The sequence below is a fragment of the Argiope bruennichi genome, chromosome 6, assembly GCF_947563725.1.
Source record: "Argiope bruennichi chromosome 6, qqArgBrue1.1, whole genome shotgun sequence".
Taxonomy (NCBI): domain Eukaryota; kingdom Metazoa; phylum Arthropoda; class Arachnida; order Araneae; family Araneidae; genus Argiope; species Argiope bruennichi.
In genome coordinates, this window is record NC_079156.1 from 138,818,643 (window position 1) to 138,840,262 (window position 21,620).

Here is a 21,620-nt window from a genome sequence, read left to right on the forward strand (position 1 = left end):
TCTGTTCTTCCTGATGAAACATGGTATATAAGTTATATGGACTATGGAGAAAATACACCTGCAATAAAAAAACAGTTCAAATTTTAAGCACCAGGGAGAATTGGGGCGTATAAAGAAAGATAAAAAAAATTCTGACAGAATCCTTAAAATTTACTCATTTACAGAATGTGCTCAGTGTGTGCTCTAGTGAAATCAATTACATGTTGAAAGCTCATTATAGTGTTCTCAATAGTAGCGCAAAGAAACCCTCGAGGGATCGCAGCAGCATGGCGTGTAATGCTAGCTTTCAACTCAGGTAAAGACTTAATTCCTCCTACCTAAACAGGGTCTTTTAGTAAAACCCCAACAACCAGAAATCCGAGGGATGTAAGTCGGATGAACGAGGAGATAGAGCATGTTTCAGGACATTGAGGAGTGAGAGTTTCAAAGAAAAATGGTTCTAGGATAAAATCAACATTAAATAAACACCATGCTGTCACGTAATCAGTTGTTGTTAGTGCCGGGAATTTGGAGGTGAAGCATTCCATACGAGGCAATTTTGACTATTCACAGCTCCATCTACAGAAAAGTACACGCGTCATCAACTTCCGTTCTTGCGAAAAATCGGCAAAGAAATTCATAGCATGTTTGGATGCAGCATTAGCGCCATGTGGATCGTATACGAATACCATTTTAAAATCAATCGCAGAATTTTTTGTATTGTCGAACAAGGAAGGATTCGTCAACTCACGTGACACCGACCGAGCACCTGCCGAAGAATAGCTGAAACGGGAGGCTCTTTTAATCACAACAGTAGCGACATCTTTGACTGTTTCCTTCGTAACCTGTTTTCACCCTCTTCCTGATAGTACACTCAAGTCTCTACATTTCATAATCATCTTCATGAAACCGTTATTCGACATGGGCCCTTTTCGCAATCCCTTGAAACCACGATTTTCACGCTAACATATCGCTGTTGTTTTGGTAAACCAGTTTTAAAAGTAGAACACGATCTTTCTTCTGAAATATGAAAGGATCATCTGTAAGGATTAATGATGAGAAAGGCAAGCAAAAAGGTTTTCGGCTTGTGAATGTAAGTCCCTTTATAGAATTCATTAATTTGTATAAGGAATTTTTGAAAAAGGTCCACTGGTGGTTAAAATTTGAACTATTTTTTTTAATTCCAGGACATTTTTCCTCGTGATTCATATAAAGTTTACCGGCAAACATTTTAATTTTTTTTGAATATTTTAAAACCTCTTCAGTTTTCACACTATAGACTTATATTAAATTAAAGAGTATAAATTTCCTTATATTTTCAAGCTTTTATTTTTCTGAAAGTTTTAATATATTTGAAGATAAAGGTTCTAAACTACTTTTTCGTTTTCAATAAATTACTACCCCCTGGTTCATCAAATCGGCATGTTACTTACATGAAAAATAGCTTTTAAAATGAGCTTTCACTTAAAAAATAATTCATATTTGAAACACCATTTATTATTTTTTTATTAATTTTTTACAGTTTCCAACAATTGTCCGACTCTCTATATTTTTGCAATTTTCACCCCCTAAAAGTCGTTTGGGATCCCATGTTGTATGGTGATTCTTGATTCTCTTGATGACTACTATCATCCCTCTGAGTTTGTCGGTCGAATTCGGCAACACCCTGTATATTTCAGGTGACTTATTTAAATATATTTATTGTGATATAGAGAGCTGAAAGCTTTAATCTTGCTGGACAGGTTTATAATATTTTTTTAATGGCAGATTCGATGGGAAGGAGATATTTTTCCATTTTTGTCACCAGAGAATCCACGAAAACTTTTTTTGAACTTTTTCGTATTTTTGAAAAGGACAAAAAATGTTTCAAATAAGTGAATATAATCTTGTTTTTGAAACAATTTTCACTACCTCATTCTTCATAGTGAATATCAAAACTGACTTCATATCCTTTGTTCTGATAGCATTAGTCAAGTAATGAGCAGCTACACTTTCCAGAAAATTCAGAGAACAAACGGTGTAAATTGGGCTTTCCTTCACTAGTTAATACCACGGTCATTAATAATTTAAGACTTTTCCTGTCTTCTGTTATCTAAAGTTCGGTTCTGCAAACTAAGTAAGATAATTTATCTCCTAATCGGGTCTCTCGATGGTTGCAAACTCCGTCAGTTTATCAGCCATTAAGAAATACCAGCTGTGTTGGATAATTTCCGCTTCTTATTTCGTGGGAAAGCTGCAAGTTGACTGACTTTCACATAATTCGTCAAACCGTTTGTAGAACTAAGGGCTTCAAATTGAATCTTGAAATCCTTCCATGATATGCCTTTAGCAATTGGTCTAGAATATACCAGTACTTAATTTGCCGTAAAATTTCCTCCAAGACCACTAAATTTCCTCTCAGTGTCATTGCACTTCTTTTGAATTTTACTTCTTATACCTCTTCACACTTTTGATATCATCGCCTGTTTTTCCAATTTCGACTTTTACTTCTTAAATCCATCCTTTCATCCACTGGGCATTTTTTTTTTTTTTTTCGCTTTTTCCTTCTGTGATTTTATTAACATGGTCTTTAATTCCTTCAATATGACTCTCGCCGTATGCTTTCATTTCCTTTTTTTATATCTTTTTTTTTTTCATACTTCAAGCAGTTCTTTATTCTTTCTTGCTGTGATCTCATTTCCGCGCATCCACCTTTCATTTTCTTCTTTTTTTCTGGTCCTGCTTCCACAGGTTTGTTAGCTCTGCAGGCAAAGCAATCAGATTGATGTTTACAACTGATTTTCTCGACTGACCTTACATCGACACGATCCACTCACGACGCCAATAATCACGAAATCGTTCGATGAATGCACGATAGAAGAAGCTAATCTCGTTGGATAAAAGAAAACGGCTCTTTATTCCCCAAGAACACTAGTAAGGAAAATACAATCGAGGCATACACAAAAAATAACATCTGTAAAAATTTACCATATAAGCAGATAATAGATCATTAATTCGAAAACAGTTATAGCGCCCAAAAGGCAAGCTCACTCCTCCATCAAGAATACTTCTTTTGTAACCACCTGGCTTTCCACAGGTTTTTGACAAATTGTTCTCCCGGAGTAATCTGCAGAATCTACTCCTAACTGAGCTGCAGACAAAACGCCGGCATTTTCCAAGACCTACATTTTTATATCCGAACTCGCCGACTTTGTCGTGGGATCATTGGACTGGAAGCCATCCGGCACTTATTAGGATTCTCTTGCCATTGTGCTGTTGTGGAGGCCAGAAGGAAGTAGACCATTTCGTATTTGATTTTGTCTTTTCACAATCCTACCAAATAACGAAATTCAGGTTTTGAAATGCTCTAAATAATACATTATCTTTTCTAATAATCAAAAAATATGTGTAATTTTTAAAAATATTCGCGAAGAAATGAAACAAGGATGAGGAATGAGCGTGTTTTTGCAATTATTATTATTATCTTTTTCTGTTTTCTTTTCTTTTTAACGCATTGTATTATTTGTATTGCTTTTCTCCTTTTCTCCTGGGATTGGCTTATTGTTGCTGCTGTACGGTTTACGGATATTTAGAAGAGATTTTTTTCCCCCTATAACGCTGTTTTTAAGCTACAGCGTCATTTTTTTAGTACTTCATCTATCTTCAAGTGAGTTGCTTGGGTAAAAGTCTCATTGCTTTGTATGCTGCTTTTCTACTTTGTTTACACATATTGCAATTATTGATATTTGTTTGATACCTGCCAGCATGAACGATGAACAGTTTTGCCTTTTTTATTGGTCATTGCATGCGTTATTTCATCATATTTGTATTTATAATTTTTATATAGTTGATATTTTGTAACATCAAAGTGACCTTTCTATGATTTCTTAATTTAATTTCCTAATGAACTTCATAACCATTCTTAATGTTTGTTATTTCCTTAGGTATGTAAGTATGTTTTGAGTTGGTTTTTTCCGCGTTCTTTGTTTAACAGCAAGTTTGTTCCACTTGTTTCCTTCTTGATCCTATCACGGGAAATTGTGTGTTGTACTTTGAATTTTATTATGTGACGAGGTATTTGACAGTATTTTTTTAGTCCCTCAACTCGAAATTTTTTTATCCTAGTGATGCTGTTTAAGAGAGATGGGTCCAGCTGCCCTTCTCAAGTTAAGTGACTGGTTCTCCGCTTGGCAATCTTTTTATCTCACACCATAACGGTGAAGTGAGTCGTAATAAATTGTGTAATATGCACATTTCTTTTTATCTGATGAAAATTATGCTTTTTTGTTATGAACTGTGAGCTAAGTATAATGTATCTCCAGCAGACGATTTATACAATCTTGATGTATGCCTTCCGACTATTTGTTTAAATACTTTTGAGACTTCCTATCAAAATTTTGGGATCGAAGTTCAATGTGTTCAAATCATGACATCTGATGATATTTAGAGAAATCGACAACAATGGAATATTTATTCTCCTCAGTCAGAATATATTAATTTCTTGCTTCATATCACCGATGGAAATAATGCATCTAATCTTGCAGTGTTTTCAATTCTTATGGTGATATATCTGACTCGGTGTCACTGCAAGAGAAAATACTTTACTATCAACCCTGAGAATTGATATTAAAGTATTCATTTATTATTTCGATCGTCATTCTTCATCTTCTCATTCTTCTTACATGGGGATCGAAATTTTATTCTAAGTATATTAATTATTGCTGGTCATCAGTTCAATCTCGAGTCTACCGAGTTCTAAAGATGCACCGCCACATTCGTTATTTACCAAACATGCGTCTGCAATTTGAGGCGCTTCCTACGGCAGGCTTTCAAGAATCTCGAATTTTACAGGTTTTTCTCGGACTGACGATCATTCAATTGATCGTCAGTCAGGTAGAAGTATCCTTTTTTAAAGGAAACACAAAACATTGGCTATTATTATGGATAAAGTCAATTTGAATTTTTGAAACAATTAAAAAAACACATTTTTTTAAAATAATTTTTTTTTTTTTGGGTTCATTGGTGTCTTTTCATAATGAACGCAGGTTTCATTTTTTAAAAACTCACATCTACTCCAAAATTTTATTTACAAGTAAAAATAATGTTTTACAATATAAAAGGAGCTCTGCAACTATTAAAAATGAGAGATGAAACTTTTCAGTAGTGCAGGATGTCAATCAAACTTTTCTTGAGGTCCTTCATTTTCAACAAATCGATGATAATTTTTATCTGATTTTCCTTGGCGGAAGGAAGTTTTAATTTTTTTCTGCCGTAGAAAGAATCAGTGTAAAAGATGTTAATGCTGACGCTGCATTTCACTTCACACTGATCTTTCTCAATGAACTTTTATGTTCCTGCAGATGCATTCCATCCATGAAAAATATCACCTAAGCCTAATTTTTGCAATCCTCTGACCATTAAGATATAAAAATCTAGAATCTCATGAGCAGTGCAACACCATCCCTACTTCCTCATTCCAAACCCTTCTGTCATTGAATGTAGAGAACTTATCATTACTAGAAATGTTTAACGAATTTTCTTGAGTTTTTTTTCCGTTTCAAACAGAGCCCTCAAATGCACAATTATAATACATCAAGTGTTTTGTTTTATTCCCGAATATAATGAATTTTTAGATATTTTCATCAATTTTGTCTTGAAAGAAACTCAAAATTATCGGAAAAATCTCTTTAGATCCTCTCCTTCTTTCATCTCGTTGGTTCGCAAAACGTGTTATTTTTCCATTATTTAGATTCTGACTGATAAAAGCATTAATGATCAACTGTCGAAAACCAAAAATAATTTGCACTGGTAGAAAAGCAAAAAAATATTTATTATGAAAACATTAGGGTTTATACAAAAACCGACTTTTTGAAAAATCGGTTTTCGAATTCTATACTTCCAAAAAAACCGGTTTTAGCCTATTTTCGAATTTTTCTAAAAAAATGGTATAAGGAAAAATATTTTATTTAATTTATATAAAAATAACAAAAAACAAAATCAATATCAAAGTCAAAATACTTAAAATAAATTAAGGATTACATATACATACTACTTACACAAAATAACGAAAACTCAAATAAAAATTTAATAATATTTATATTATTTCCACTAACTTGAATTTCTCCTAAGGAAATAGGATTTTAAAAAACATAAAATATCCACTGAATAGTAGCTAAGTCTTGTTCTTATTTTGGATACAACATTGTCTGAAATCGAAAATACTCGTTCATTAGCTACTCAGCTTGGTTTTAAAGTTTTCATGGCATCAAATAACAAATCTAAGTTTTTTGTAATTTTATTTATTGCCTTAAGCAATGAAAATTCAGCTTTCAGTGTCTTTGGATTTGTAAGTTTTTCTTTAGGGTTTTCAGGAAACTTATGAATTGATTTTTCCATGGCTACTTTAAAAAAAAGCCTTACTCTGATGAGTAGTTACTTTGATTTGCTCTTCATCAGAATCGGTTTCCCCATAAGAATTTGGAAATATTCCAGACAACATTTTTCCAGATAACTTCATAATTTCGGTGTTTGAAACTAAAGAAAGTACACTAGATTTCTTCGCTGAACTAGAAATGTTTAGTGGATTTTGCACATACAGCAAAAGAGTTGATAATTCTACTTGTCTTCTATCTTGAATTCGTTCTTCTAAAGCATATAATAATTTCAATCTTATTTCAATTATTAAAATTTTTTAGTTCATTTAACTGAAATTCAAATATACCTTCACTTGTTACTAAATTGGCATCTCGTCGCTTTAAGTCTTCAACTACTAGACAAGTCGGACACAACCGATAATGTTCTTTTTTTTTTTCTTTCTTTTTTTTTTTTTTTTTTTTTGAAAAGGAAGAAGAAGATGAATATCCAGACGTTCCGGAAAACCGGTTTTCTTAATTTAAAAACAGGTTTTCATATGTGACAAATTTACTTTAAAAAAACTGGTTTCCTCAATTTAGAAACCGGTTTTCAAATGTACCAAATTTACTTTGAAAAACCGTCCAACAGTGAACGAGTCCATGATTCGTTGCCATTCAGTTGTAAATACGAATTTCAACCTTACCTCAAGTCAAAACAGTTGATCAAACACCTTTATTTCTTGCAGAAAAAAAAAGTGTCTTTCTCTTTAGCAATTTATCTGCAAAGTAATTAATAATAATAATTTGTTCTTTTTCTATAAATAGAAATACATATATATTCTTAGATTTTAGATTAGATTAGATTCTTAGATCTTAGAGATCTTCTTAGATCTTAGATTAGATTCTTAGATTATTTTTCAGATACTTGCTTTGAAAAGTCTGCACCTTCCTCTAGTACTTCTCACAATGTTACCTTCCTATGGAAAACCACTCAGCAAACAAAGTCAGCTGTATCCGAACCTATGTGTCTAAATGGTATGTACAATTATTTTCTACATCTGATTTTATGACTTAATAAATATTACTGTTTAATAAAAAATAAGTTCAATTTCTCCTGGTTTTAAAATTTTTTATTGAAATATGAATAAAAATTTTGAAGAATATTTATCTAAATATTTAGAATTACCAGAAGAACAAATCAACTAGCACTATCCCTTGGTGTAATTTCGTCACTTTTTGTTTCATATTAAACTTATGGCCTCCGATTATTCCATAATTTTTTTTTTTTTTTTTTTTTTTTGAGGAACGTTTCAAAAACCTTACTTTACTTCACATTCTCTAAACCTCAAAACTTTGAAAGAATCTGATGATGACAAACAATGAGACGATTGCGAGAATTTTTGTTTCGTGGAATTTTTGTGATCCTTAGGTACATCATGAATAATAAGCCTGTCCCCACCCGCAAACCAGAGCTTTTCGAAGAGCTCCATACATTAATAAATGGATTGAGTTCGCCGATTTCATTTAATCTGTTTGTCTTTTTGCAAACATTGCTAACCAACGACGGTGCTCTATGTTTATTGCTCACTTAGAATGAAGCTGAAATAACGCTCTCTTCTGCTGTGATGAGATGTAATTCGTCAAGTTGGGTCGAAATGAACAAATTGATTGCTAACAATGAGTTCGGTGAGCTTGCAGTCCTTGAAGATGACTAGTGATAGTAACAATAATAATTTCAAGAATTTATACTTAAAAATTTATCTGCTGCTTTTTTATAGAAAGAATGCATTAAAAAAAATCAATAGAACCCAAACATATCATAAGCATAAATTCAAATTACGGTCCTCAAAAAAAAAAAAAAAAAGTCACCTAAATTTGTTCTGACAACGTTTATATTACAACATAATAAAGATAGTTTTCGAAAGGAATTGATGCACTCCTAAAGGTTTTTTTTAATCAAAAATTTTATAAGGAGTCATACAGATATTGAAATAGGAACAAACTTAAAAATGGCCAATGGCAATCGCAGTTTTTCTTAATCAAATTTCAAAAATTATTCCCTGAAACTAATTTCCTTAGTCTGGGTCTATTCCTTTCGAATTTATGAGCTAACAAACGTTGACCTTTCAAGGTTAAAATAAAGTTTTGAACCGTTCACATTTTTCAATATAAACATATGTTTTTTTTTAATTCATATCTTGTAGAGTTATACTGCCATTGACTTGAATTTTTTATAATGGTTCCATTTTTCTTATAAGTTGCTCTATGCATTTTTCACTCTTATTTATCGTTTAAAAGTATATATTCAAAATGGGATATAAATTTTAAGAATTGTAGTTTAAAATTTTTTGAATAGAAACACATCTATATGTGAGCATAAAACAATAACAAATCCATTCTACGGGAGCATGCAGATCAGTGCTGCCAGTAGTTTTTCTGTTACTTTAAACTTTCTGCATCACTTTTAATACCGTGCATTTTGGAGCGCATTCACAAATTTCTAACATTAGATGGTTTTTTATTTCTCATTCAAATTCATACAATTGTTGAATCAAGTATAAATCTCTGAGTGGTTGTAATACAAAAGTTTATTTAGAAAATTCCTCAGTGACAAAAAAGATATGAAATTAAAGTTTAAAAATGCTTTTCGTTGTCCCAATATTTTATTAATAATCGCTACTTTCATATCTGGCGGAGAGTCTCTGTTCTTCGACAAGATAAAATTTTTAATCGTGGACTCAAATAACGTCTTTAATATAATATTAGGAATGAAAGAAAAAGTTAATTTTGCTTCCTAATAAATACTCTAACAGTTTGATTCTACAAATACGTGTGCCAAATTAGTTCTCTTTATAATTAACGCGTAATGAATTCCAAATTTTTAACAGATTCCTTTGTGTTTGTGTCAATTTTTTGATCCTTGCTTTATGTGTTTCAATATTTCCATCAATTTCTCAGATTTCATATAATTAATCTGCCGCAGTTGTACTATTATAGCTTAGTATATAACAATAAACGGAGTAAAAAAATTCAGGTGTCAAAACATTATTAAATAGCACATTTAATATTAATTTTGAAATGCAAAAAGCGTTTCAAAATTCCTTTTTATACTTTGACAATTCCTTAATATAATATAATGCCGTTCACTGAATAATGGTTTCTTCCTAAGCAGCCGGTTTCAAATATTTTATCATGTGATAGATAGTATTCCCATTCGGTGCAGTTTCCTTTGATGTACTCGATATTTCACGGGATTGAAATCCTTTCAAGTATAGTATCCTTAACGCAGAAACTGCTTAATCTTACAATATATAGGATTCCTTTCATGGGCTGAAATTTTTAAAATTTGATTTTAATTAAAGTTAGAAAAGCAGTAGAGATAGACAATTTTTAAGAACCTTCGATAGCTAACTTTTTCCATAACTATTTATTATATTAATATTTCAAACTTTATTCAGAAAGGTTGTCGTCATTTAAGTGGCAGAGTGAAACTTAGTATGATTGAACCACTACTTTAAGACCGATTAACGCACTCTGAAACACAGACGTATTGCAATGAAAAAGAAAGAAAAAAAAAACAGTAATTGAGAAGTTTATAAAGGACAAGACTTATTCTTTAATTATTGTGCTTTTAAAAGTTGATAATATTATCTGTAAGGTCTTACGTAATATGTGTGCAAAATGTTATTGAATTCGGTGCAGTTGCTCCGGAATAGGTGCGCAACATGTGTGCATAGAAACGATGATTTTGAGATTTTTGAAAAGTTGATGTATTTCAATATAAATATAACTACTTTTAACCGACTTATAACTTTTTTTTCAATTTGTTGCTTAACAACTGTAAACCAATATAAGTGCTTTATTAAATTTCATTTTTTTTTTTCACATTTACCCCTCCAACGAAAGATTTCTATAGGATGAAGTCCTTATTATGTTAAATAAACTTGATTTAACAATTGTAAAAACAAATGTCCCAAATTTACACACTTTTAAGATGTTCACTTTCCGATCAATTTGGAAATGTTGTATCAATCCTCTTCCGAAATCCTGAAATTAAAACGAATCACAGATCTTCACCGCAATAGTGATTTGAAAAACAAACGGGGAGAAATCTGCTTGATCAGGCGGATTCGATTTGTTCGCTTTAACGATTTTGAATTTGAATTTACTTTCAGCTTCCGAGTCTCTGGGATTTCGAGATGTTCACTACTAATTATATTTAATATTGCAGAAAAAAAATATATTTCATATTTAACATGATGGAAAAGTTTACAGTTTTTAAAAAATGAATTTCTTTTTCAAAGTATTTTCTATAGAATATTATTTTTCAAACAGTCATTATATCTGAAAAATATTCTTTCTTGTTACATCCATCTGTCAGTTTTAAAAATATTGACAAAAGTTATTTTGCTCTGAAAATTAATGAACACAACGAAGAATATTATGTGGGAAATATATTTATCATAAACAACATAATAAACTTCGTGGAAGGAAGCCGATTATCTAAATTTTTATTTCAAAACAAATTTTGTTCCGAAATGACCTTCTTTTTGAAAAGTTGTGCATACGAATGTAAAACTCATTATAAAATTTTGGATTCATTTTCATTTAAAGTATTTTTTTGTTAAAAGCATTCTGATTTCAGATTGGAGACTGATTACCAGAAAATGCCGCCCTAGCGTGGTTTGGGGAGCGACGTGGGGACGTTTTGATGCTTCAAAATGCACTAAATACCAACATCAGGTTAAAGGTGAATCATTTTTACTTAAACGCTACCTATATAGAAGTAGAATTTCTCCCATCTTTTAAATCAAAATATGTTAAATAGCTTTTATTAAAAGTGCCTTGAATTTGTACATACAACTTTAAATGTATGGCCGTTAAAAATTATTCTCGAGATGACAATGTCCATGTATGATCATCATTAACTCTAATTTTTCTAGTGTTAAGTATACAAACCTTCATTTATTTTAAAATGAATGACGGGAAATTATATTTAAATGAATGCTGTTAACATAAAAATCTTCTGAAATTGCAATCTTGAATTTATTGGTTTGCCGATAAAGTAACTGCACTCATTTCCAACACTGAAAAGGATTTTTTCCCTAAAATGAAAGATTTATAATGTGACACAGTACTCTTTATCATTAATTATTACTATTATTATGTTTTCCCATTTTCTGAGAAAATTTCTAATTTGATATTTGCGACAATTCTTATTTCTAATTAGTAAAAATAAGTGTAACACGCTTGAGAATTTTTTTTTTTAAAGAAGGTTTTGATATTGTAGGGGATTTGCAGAGAATAGAACAGGAACACATTTGGCGGAATGCTTTGCCAGGATGTTCTTCCTATCAATTTTGGAACGATTTTTTATTTGATAACTACTCATTATATTAGGGAAAGGTGAAAATAAGAACTATTGTTCTTCTGTTCATCCGGCTGGCAACAATACTCTCGCACAATAAAATTTTTGAAACATTATTTTGAATCTTACAGCATGCTCAACTCAACATTAATTGGAGAAGCATAGCCGGGCTGACTCCGCGTTTATTGCTGCGAAAACCACAAACTTTTCATCCCATGAAAAGTCCCCTTTTCGCAATTCAAAAGTACATCAGTAGATTTTAGTTTTTTATTATTATTGATGTCAGTGAAATGAATGAGAAAGATTACTTTAGTAAATTACTAGAGTTAAGAGATTAGACTTAAATCAGTGTTTTTTTACATAACTTTAAAAGTTTGGTTTGGATAATTTAATATTTTTAGCAATATCTTGCTTCGTATAATGTTGATTCAATTAAATCATTTTTCCAACTTTGGGGATTCTTTCTCACAAAACGGTTTGATTCAAGAACAACAATTTCACTTTGATTCAATCGCAGTTTTAAATGATTATTACCTTAAAAACGGCATAACATTTTGCATGCCATTATAAAAATTTCGAATGATTTTTTTTATTTGAAATCGAGACTAAAAACGTCACTTCGAAATCATGCGGTTTACTTGGATATAATATGAAAACTTTCTTACCTATCACGTTTAGTAATAATTCCACGAATTGTGATGAAAGTTAAAATAATCGATTTATTATATGTCCTTATGTCCATCGATTAAAAATTGAGGCATTCATTTTGGTCAAACCAAATAAACATGACCATGCATTATGCATTTTCTTTTATTTAAATTCAAATTTTCCTTGAATGTCATTTCTGAAATAACTCATTTCAAATATGCCATATAAATGCTTTCCAAACTGTGAGTTGAATCATTTTAAACGAATAAAAGCTTCATGCCTGCTGCTCAAGAGATGCAAGCTAAAAGTAAAATAAAAATGGAACGCATGTTCCATCTCACTGATCAAAAATATGGTTGTATGACAGATGCGTACAACCATTTGCGTACAGCTCATAAAAAAGCCAATAAATCACGCGTAGCTCTTTGAAAAAAGGGGGTAGGGAGTAATTAGTCTAGGTTTGCTAAAACATACGTTATTTGTTGGCAAGAGTATTTGGAGAGAAAATGTATTGGTATTTTAACTAAATTTTGATGCTTAAATACAGGGAAAAAACTTTTGTCTCTATGTGTATATGCTGGCTCTGTACACACCTTGCCGTCTGCCTATCAAATTTGGCAAATATATATTTTGGAGGGTAGGAAAGTGATTTTTTGAATTTTTAATTAGAATTTTAATTTATCAAAAATAAGAGAATTATTTGATAACTTTCTAAAAATTTACAGTAAAAAATAGTTTTTACTTCCAAATCATATAAATTCTCTGCATTATTCATTCAAAATCAAAGTATGCTAAATATAGTTCTCATGAAATGAAAATCAATAAACTTTAAAAAAATCCGAAATAGAAATTCCATTCTAAAAAAAAAAAAAAATACACCTGAACTTAACTATTACCATCACAAACGATTCCCATTGTTTTAAAATAAGTGGATGATTTAAATGTGCATTTCAGCTAATTAATAGCACATAAATCAATAAGAGAATTTCACAGTGATAAATTTACTACTATTTGAAATTAAATCTGTTCAAAGCTTTTGAATTTCTGGAACTCAAATAAATAATTCAAATACACATAAAATAAATAATTTAAGAAGCCTGATATAATAAAAATACATCTTATCTTATATTTAAAAATCTAGTATTCTCTTTTATGTGAAAACTTATCTTTTCGTACGTAAATATAAACGGAAGATCTTGACTATAAAACATACATGCTATCTAAGATCTGTATTCTTTTTACAGAATAAAATTAAGCAAAGACTGATAAACCAATAAAATTAATGAATTTTTTTTTAAAATTTTAAGATAATTTACGTAAGACATAATATTTTTTGTATTAATATTTTTAAATGCACTGAATTGCATATTTTTTTCTTCCAAATATACGTGTGTTAAATTTAGTATCTCTACGTTCAATGGTCGATATTTTAAATAGAATGATAGACGCATATATATACATTCACTTTCATTCTTGGAAGAAAATCTTATTTTGTTAATTAAAAATTTTAGATTAAAGTCTGAATATTCCACACTTTAATTTTTGAATAATTTTAAACGAAAAATTTGGAGATATTTGTGAAATTTAAAATATATGCTTCCGTGTTAAAAGCCAATTTTTTCCACCCTCCCCCCATCCTTTGTGTGTGTGTGCGTATGTTATTAGGTAATTTTTTATTTAAGTTCCTAAAACAGTCCTTATTTTATTTTATGAATTAAAAATAAAACTCAGGATATTTTAATGGAACATTACAAATGGAAATGGAATAATAATACGTAAGAAAGCATTTTTCACAATTTTTAAACTTATCCCGCATTTACTATTTATTTGATTTTTATAATATTGCAGTGTATTGAATACTATGACCTAAGAAATCATTTAAATTATTTTTTTGTACATAGTAGCATTAAAAAATTCATGCTTTGTGAAATATTCCTTCAAATCCAATACAAACTCACCAAACTTTTAGCCTATATTTAGAAAAAAAATTATAACTGTTACATAAGTATTATAATGCAGTTTTTTTTTTATTTAGCAATATACTAATAGGAAATTATTTATTTTATTTTAATTACAAGATTGCAAATTTCTATAATGGAATACTGAAGATTTAATCAAAGTTTCATGTATTATGAATGAAAGTAAATTACAGAAATAGAAGTGAATGTTCACTTATATAGTTATGAAGAAATAAAACATCTCTTTAAAAACTTCTTTAATGTTACAGCAAGAGTTTCTTCAGCAATGTAGTAAAAGAAGTCTGACTTTATTTTTTTAAATAAAGAAACTAATGTTCTAAATTCATTTGCTCTTAAAATCTTATATGGATCTCGACTGGACTTCTGAAAACTATGGGCTCATTGTGAGATAACCAGACTTTTTCCATAGCAAAATATCTGCAAATTGTGCGTTGTTTTCACGAAAAAAATCGCTTAACAACGTCCGAATCAATGGTAAAATCGAAAGATGCCCTTGAAGCCATTTCTATTAAATATAATTAAATTCCCAAGAGATTTGAATCTACTATACAGGAGCTGTTATGTCAACAGTCCAAAAAAATTATTTAAATGATTCTAATCTGGGGGGGAGGGGACAAGATTTTTAAATAGGTAAAGTTGGCAATTGTCAAGGAACCCCTCAACTCTTGATAATTTTTAATAGTTGTAGAAAGGTAAATAGTTTTATACTTTCATTTAATGACAGTGGGCCGTGCAGTCAAATTTATTCAAGTTATAATCAAAATTATAAATTAATTTTGAGACTTTACTCTAGTAATATTTCTAATTACCATTTACTCGTTATGCTATTTTATAATTCTAAAAAATTTGAAGCTTTACAGTTTAAAGAAATATATTCCCTCCTTTTACAATATTGTTTAGAGTGTTATAGAAAGTTTTCTTTTGTTTTCGATATTTTGCTTAAAATTAATTTTACGTCTTGACAGTGCACTTTTTTTATTTGTACAATATTGAAATGGACTTTTTAGAAAGGGACTTGCGACTTCAGTTTTCAAAATTTACTACTTAAAATTGGTGAATAAAAATTAAATTAAAATCAATAAAAAATTTGGAGGGAAAAATTGGCTTTGAGATTTGCATTATCTCAGGGCCCCAGGAAGGTTTAAAACGGCCATGAATTCTTTTGAAATTAGAAATAATTACATTGTTTAAAATATGGAAAAAAAACGCATAGCTAATAAGTAAACATTTCAATAAAGGGGTAGATGTATATTGTTGAAGAGTATTTTACCAGAACTTCATTCAACACTATTTTTAATGACTTTTTGTACATATAAGAACGATCTTAATGAAATTAAAGTTTCTGAAGAACATATACTACATATATTAATGTAAAAATCCTTTTTCTTAATTTTGTTTTATATTTAACAGTAGATTTCGATTATAGTTTAATGAATAGAAACAGAAGAAAATTAAATTTGAATTCAGCTAATATTTCCTACAAATTTTCGCAGGTACAAAGGATCAGTTAGCAAAATATTAATATACTTCTGATTTAGTAAGCTGCTTATTTTACGCACCTTATACTTAAAATATTTCATACATAAAGTGCAAAGTCCTATAATGAACAAATAATTTATCTTTATCAGAGTACAGATTTTTGAAAAAATGTAACAACATTTAAATTAAATCTACGATGATAAACAGAAAAGTTTAAATTTTAATGGCGTTCTACTTTGGAAACTGATTTTTTTAAAACAAATACAAATCCCTCCTTACAAATCCTTCCAATTCCACTAACCTCATTTAATTGTACTTTAAATTTAAGAAATAATTTTTAATTGCCTATATTTAAATAACGAACTTATTGAATTAAATAAACGAATCAAGAAGAAATAAATCAAAAATTAATGAAACGCAAACTCTTTCGTTTAATGCAAAACGTTATATTTATGTAAAGTAATGCATTTATATCTGAAACCTAGAAAAAATGATTATTATTTCAAAGTGGGTACACTATTTATATGAGCAGAAATATCTTTCCCCAATGTTTTTATCTTACATTTTTAAATATATACATTGAAAAGCAATCCATCTTTCATAAAAAGCAAGTGGAAATTACTCCTATAGTATTAAAACGCATGAAATTATATTAATGAACGTATTGTTAAGTATTCGAAATTGTGTCAAACATCAGGCTAACTCTCGCCAAATATGACACTTTTAGATAACGTTTAAGATGTTGTAACCTCTTCTAGAACTGAACCTTCTCAGTAACACAACCGCATTGTAAACGAGACAACTGGTTGACAGTTTTATGATTCGTACGCAAATGGTTGTACGCATCTGTCCCACTACCCAAAAATATCTTCTTTTTCTTCATGTTGAGTCTCTTATAAGGCTCTCTGTCACGGCACTTATTTAACCGTGGTATCTTACGATGAGTCTTTCTTAGTTTCACAGTGAAACTGATTGCCATATACATTTTTATACTGTTTACGGAAGAACATTCCTCTTGCAGCGACGCTGCAATCATCCTTATTGCCATTTCCTTCTGTAACTTACATGTCACAAACGTTTTCTGTATCGAGAGAAATTTCATAAACGAGTTATTGCCCTTTATCAGTTTTATCCACGTGAATGAATAGGTACAAATATTCCCTGCAAAATATAACGAAATCATCATTCACAGTGACCGTATTTATATCAGTCCGGCTTCGCTGCGTCCAGAAATGAAGGCTACTCGAATAAAACAATTTAGTGTTTGGTGGCAACTGGGAAAAATCAACACTAAGGTCAAAAAACTCGTCTGTGCCTCCATTTTTGATGGAAACGTCGTGAATTAACGTGTGAATCCAAATCTCCCAACTTCAACCGAAACCTCAATTCTTTCGTTTATCGCTCAAGATGTATTCGGGGACAAAACGAGATTTTAGTGTCCTCTCGACAGAAGATCACACGGATCTTTTTGAATGTGCTGCCGATAGGAAAAATGCACATCCGCAGTCATGTGTAGAGACGGGAGCTCAGATTGGAAGAAAGGGCAGCGAAATTTCAAGGTATTGCAGTACGATTCAAGTCTTTATCAAATCCATGATTATGAAAAGGAATATTATTTCTGCAAAATATAATTTCGCAATTTTTTTTTCTAGAATTCTCATATATGCATAATATATTTTTTCATTGTCTCTTTTCCCATCTCTTTCAACAGAATGAAAGCTCTTGTGTCCTGAAGGCTTCAAAATCCTGGGCCCAAATCTTTGCTATGCTATTCATAACGAAGAGAAAACCTTTACAGAAGCAGAGGAAACGTGCCGCAATCAGTCAAGTCTCTTGGCGGATTTAAAACAACTTAACAAAGGAATTAAATTCTTACATTTCGGTAATTATTTATGCTTTCCTAATTGAAAATTCAGATATTTGAAAGAAATGATAATTCTTACGGTCTAATTTCTTTGAGGTGAAATCATACAGAGTATTTTTAAAAGCTGAAACATGATTCAGTTTTTTTTCTGTTAGAAACAAGCAGGTTTTTTTTAGATTACATACATTTATTAAATTTATAAAAATGTTCCATTATTAATTTTTGAAATCAATCAACTAAATTTCTGTGTAACTTCTTTCGGTAAATTTGATCGCATAAAGATTTTTCATAAATAAAGAACATTGCATAATAACTGTACATTTGTGACTTTCAAATAGACCGCATTGCAGTGATGGGGAGGATTTATATTACTTTTTCTTAAGATTTCAATGTTGATCTATTAGTAAAAATTAAGACAACGTGCGAATGAAAGATGCATTCCTTAAATAAAAAAAATCAGCCATTGTGTCAAAATATTAATTGATAAAATGTTATTAAATTTTTCGTAAATTTATAAAAATCTCTACCTTGCTCTTGCAAATTTATATCTTTTTTCAAATTCCTTTGCATGTCTATGGTTTATGAAAATATATTAATTGTAAAATGTATTAACTGAAGGAAGATGAATAAGAATTAAAGACAAAGATCGAAAAGAGCATTGCATTATTTATTGTCTATATCAACCATAAAAATGAAAGAAAAAATTGCATCAACATAATATGCAATGTATTTTTCAAATGAATCCTTTTATATCATCTTAAAAAAGTATTTCTTCAAAGAGCAATTATTCAAGAATTTCGAGTTAAAAGAAAAAATCTTTTGAAAGGTACATTTCTAAGTATTGTTTGCCCGTATACCTCGATGTTTACAGAATTTTTGCATCATTAACGAGAAAAGAAAAAATTTTAATATGTGAAATCTAAATAATCAAATAATCTGTCATGGAGAATCGTAGGAATTCACGTTGAAAATTCGATCATTGAGTATCTACAGAACTTAAGACGAAAGTGGTTTGAGCTTACCTCAATTTATAAAAAGTTGATAATGATTGATATAGGAAGTGGATAATAACTTTTATCCATCATTTTATTTTCCATGTGTATACACATATGAGAGAAAAATGGCGATTAAAAAAAATCCAAATTTTTCCACTCGTTTTTGGCTTTTATCACGCATAGCTTTCAAAACATTTGCCTTAAATTTACAGAATAGGACACTCAATTTTAGTGAAATTCGATATATTTACTTTGTATGTCCGAAAAAATATGAATGTTCACAGCAATAATTTTTAATTGTGAATATGTGAATCATAACAAAATATTTATTTCATCATTTCGAAGGCAGATATAAAGGGTAGCATATGTAAAAATTCGAGTTGAACACTTCTAATATTCAGAGTGATGCTAACATTGCGATCTGTCAGTTGTCAGTTACTGTCTTAAGAAGGATAAAAGATAAGTTTTGAAATCATTGGTGAAATTTACAAATAATTATCATCTTTCTATGAAACGGATTGAGTCCCAACCATTTTCAACTTCGCCTTTTCTTTTTCGGCCCTATAAATAAATTTCCTAATAGTGGAATTTTAAATGTGAATCCATGTAACAGCGCCCTATAAATAAATTTCCGCACAAGTGATTGCAAAATATTGCATCCATACTGTTATCAGATTTTTCGTACTTATGGAATTCGGTTGACCTTTAGTACATAAATGCGTATTTACACAAAAATTCTTTAAATTATTTGCCTCATGAGAAAATGCAAAAAACATGCAATCCTAATATCGTAAAATTTCAATCGGTGGTTGAAGTTTTGTATATTTGAGGATGCCAGAATTCTTTTCCTCTGCCTTGTTTTCTAACATTTAAATTTGACATTCTATTGAAATGAATGGTATTGAATTTTTTGATTTTCGAAATATTTTTTCTTTCTCTCATTGGATGATGAGCATTCGAGTTTGAAGCAGGTACATTCTTTGATGCTCACTTCATTTTTCTCATTAAACCAGACTACATAGATTCCAAATTCTATCTATTTAATTAAACGGTCGAAGAGAATATTTAGCTATTTCTAAATTGTAGCAAAATGCTTTGCTGTTATTTTTTTTAACTTCTGTAATGTGTTTCTGATATTTCTTTTCTGATGCTGGGTTACATCTGCAAATTTCTCTCACTGATTTCTTCCGTAAACTTTACAGACCCTTTCAAGTATTGGCTGTCGAACAGAGGGAATCATACAAGAGAACAATGGTAAATAATGCCCTTTTTTATGTCTTTTGGATCATTATGAAACAAAATAATTCGGCATTTATATTATTATAAATAAATCCCTTGTTTTCCTATTTAATGAGTTCCATTTCAAGCTTTTTCGAACGTTTCTTAAATTAAAAATAACATAAAATAAAAATTCATAGAAAGAAATAATTCAATTTCTCATATTCATGGATTACTATATTTATAAAGTTTTCATATCTGTAGTAAGAAATTCATTCCAATGTCTTGAAATGAAATGTGTGAAAATCGTTTTGTATCGAAACAATTATTTCATCTGTAGGTCCGGAAACAACGGCACAATAGAAAGAAGGAATCGGACTCTCCTCTGCGCATATCGGGCGGAATTCTTCTCTTGGTTCCTTCCGAGAAAATGCAGTTCTGCTGAAAATCATCCCTTCGTTTGCATTTATCAACCATTTTTGCTGTTGAATAGTAAGCATTACGTCAAAACTTAATTGAACAAACGCGCATATCAAGTGTGATATATGCAATCTTATACAAATTCTATTTATTCTATCCATTTTTTTAAAAAAGTTATGACAGTACATTAAATTTAAGAATCTAATGAACTTTTAAATTCTATTCAAAAGCAATTTTAATTAGGAATTAAAAATAATAAATTGATTTAAAAATTTAGTACATTTTTTATTTCATGATTTCAATTTTATGAAGTAATTTTAATTTAATTAGTAATAATCGTTAGAGGCATTGAAATCGGCAGATGTGGGTGTGTGTTGGAGGTTTTTTTGTGTGTGTGTGTGTGAAAATAATATTGCAAGGTTTAGAAAAGAACCAATATCTGGTTTTATAACATGGAAAAAAGTACTTATAAAATCGATTTGGAGTTATATTCTGTGTGGATTAAATAATATTAAAAATCGTTTTGTAATAATCAAATAAGAAAATAATATGAGAGCGAATATAGCAATCAATTTTCAAGTATATCTGTCTTATAAGTATAAAAAAGCATGTATAGTTTATATCTTGCACTAGTAGAACCATAAAATACATTGATTTAAAGAAAATAGGAAAATGGACAACCAACATTATGACTGAAGTTTACTCTAAAGTTTTATTGGGAAACAGAATAAACGAATAGATAAAATTTCTAATGTAAGTTCATCGGGGAAAAAAATCACTAAATATTAAAGGCGGATAATTTTTCAAACTAAAACAGAAAGAAATTACAAGAAAATGTTATATTACAGTTGCAGTTATGGCATTTGCTTGTTATAATTGCAACTGCAAACGTGACAAGCAAGTAAACAGATGATTAGCGTTGTACAGGAACAGAAATAAATGAGCTTGCCGAGCAGGAAGAAATATTTTATGCACAGGCGGCTTCGATTACTCATAAAAAGAACACATTTTTCACCTGCTGCATTTTATGGATAGAAAGGAATATGTGTTAAGGATAGTTAGAATTACTAATTACTTCAATGAAGTAGCGCCTTCATTTTCCCTTTTTTGAAACAATTCCATACGCCGCATTTATATCATTGCAACCTGAGTTGCCTCTTCTACAACCCAACTATTTGACAGAACTGAGGTTGCGACATGCGGTCCAATCTGGGCGAACGGCCAGAATTCGGCAACTTTTCCCTACAGAATAATCATTGTCAAAGATGAAGTGTAAAGGCCGATTATGAATATTTCGCAGCATGTCGTTCATCACAGAATCTTTGGTATTTATTTTTA

The 21,620-nt window shown here is 30.1% G+C and overlaps 1 protein-coding gene and 1 long non-coding RNA gene across 3 annotated transcripts in view; both read left to right on the forward strand.

Moving 5' to 3' along the window:
• Nucleotides 1-897: 897 nt before the first annotated feature.
• Nucleotides 898-10,971, forward strand: LOC129971447 (uncharacterized). The gene is made up of 3 exons (XR_008784802.1): nt 898-1,072; nt 7,233-7,346; nt 10,957-10,971. It is a non-coding gene; the product is annotated as an uncharacterized LOC129971447 (long non-coding RNA).
• Nucleotides 10,972-16,973: 6,002 nt separating this feature from the next.
• The window catches only part of LOC129971446 (adhesion G-protein coupled receptor G4-like), an 84,196-nt gene continuing 79,549 nt past the window's right edge, over nt 16,974-21,620 (forward strand). Inside the window, exons 1-4 of one of the 2 annotated variants that reach the window (XM_056085217.1) lie at nt 16,974-17,344; nt 17,497-17,667; nt 19,847-19,898; nt 20,203-20,354. The gene's annotated coding sequence lies outside the window, so the exon portion shown is untranslated. The remainder of the gene's footprint in view (nt 17,345-17,496; nt 17,668-19,846; nt 19,899-20,202; nt 20,355-21,620) is intronic. The other variant, XM_056085218.1, reaches the window with a different exon arrangement.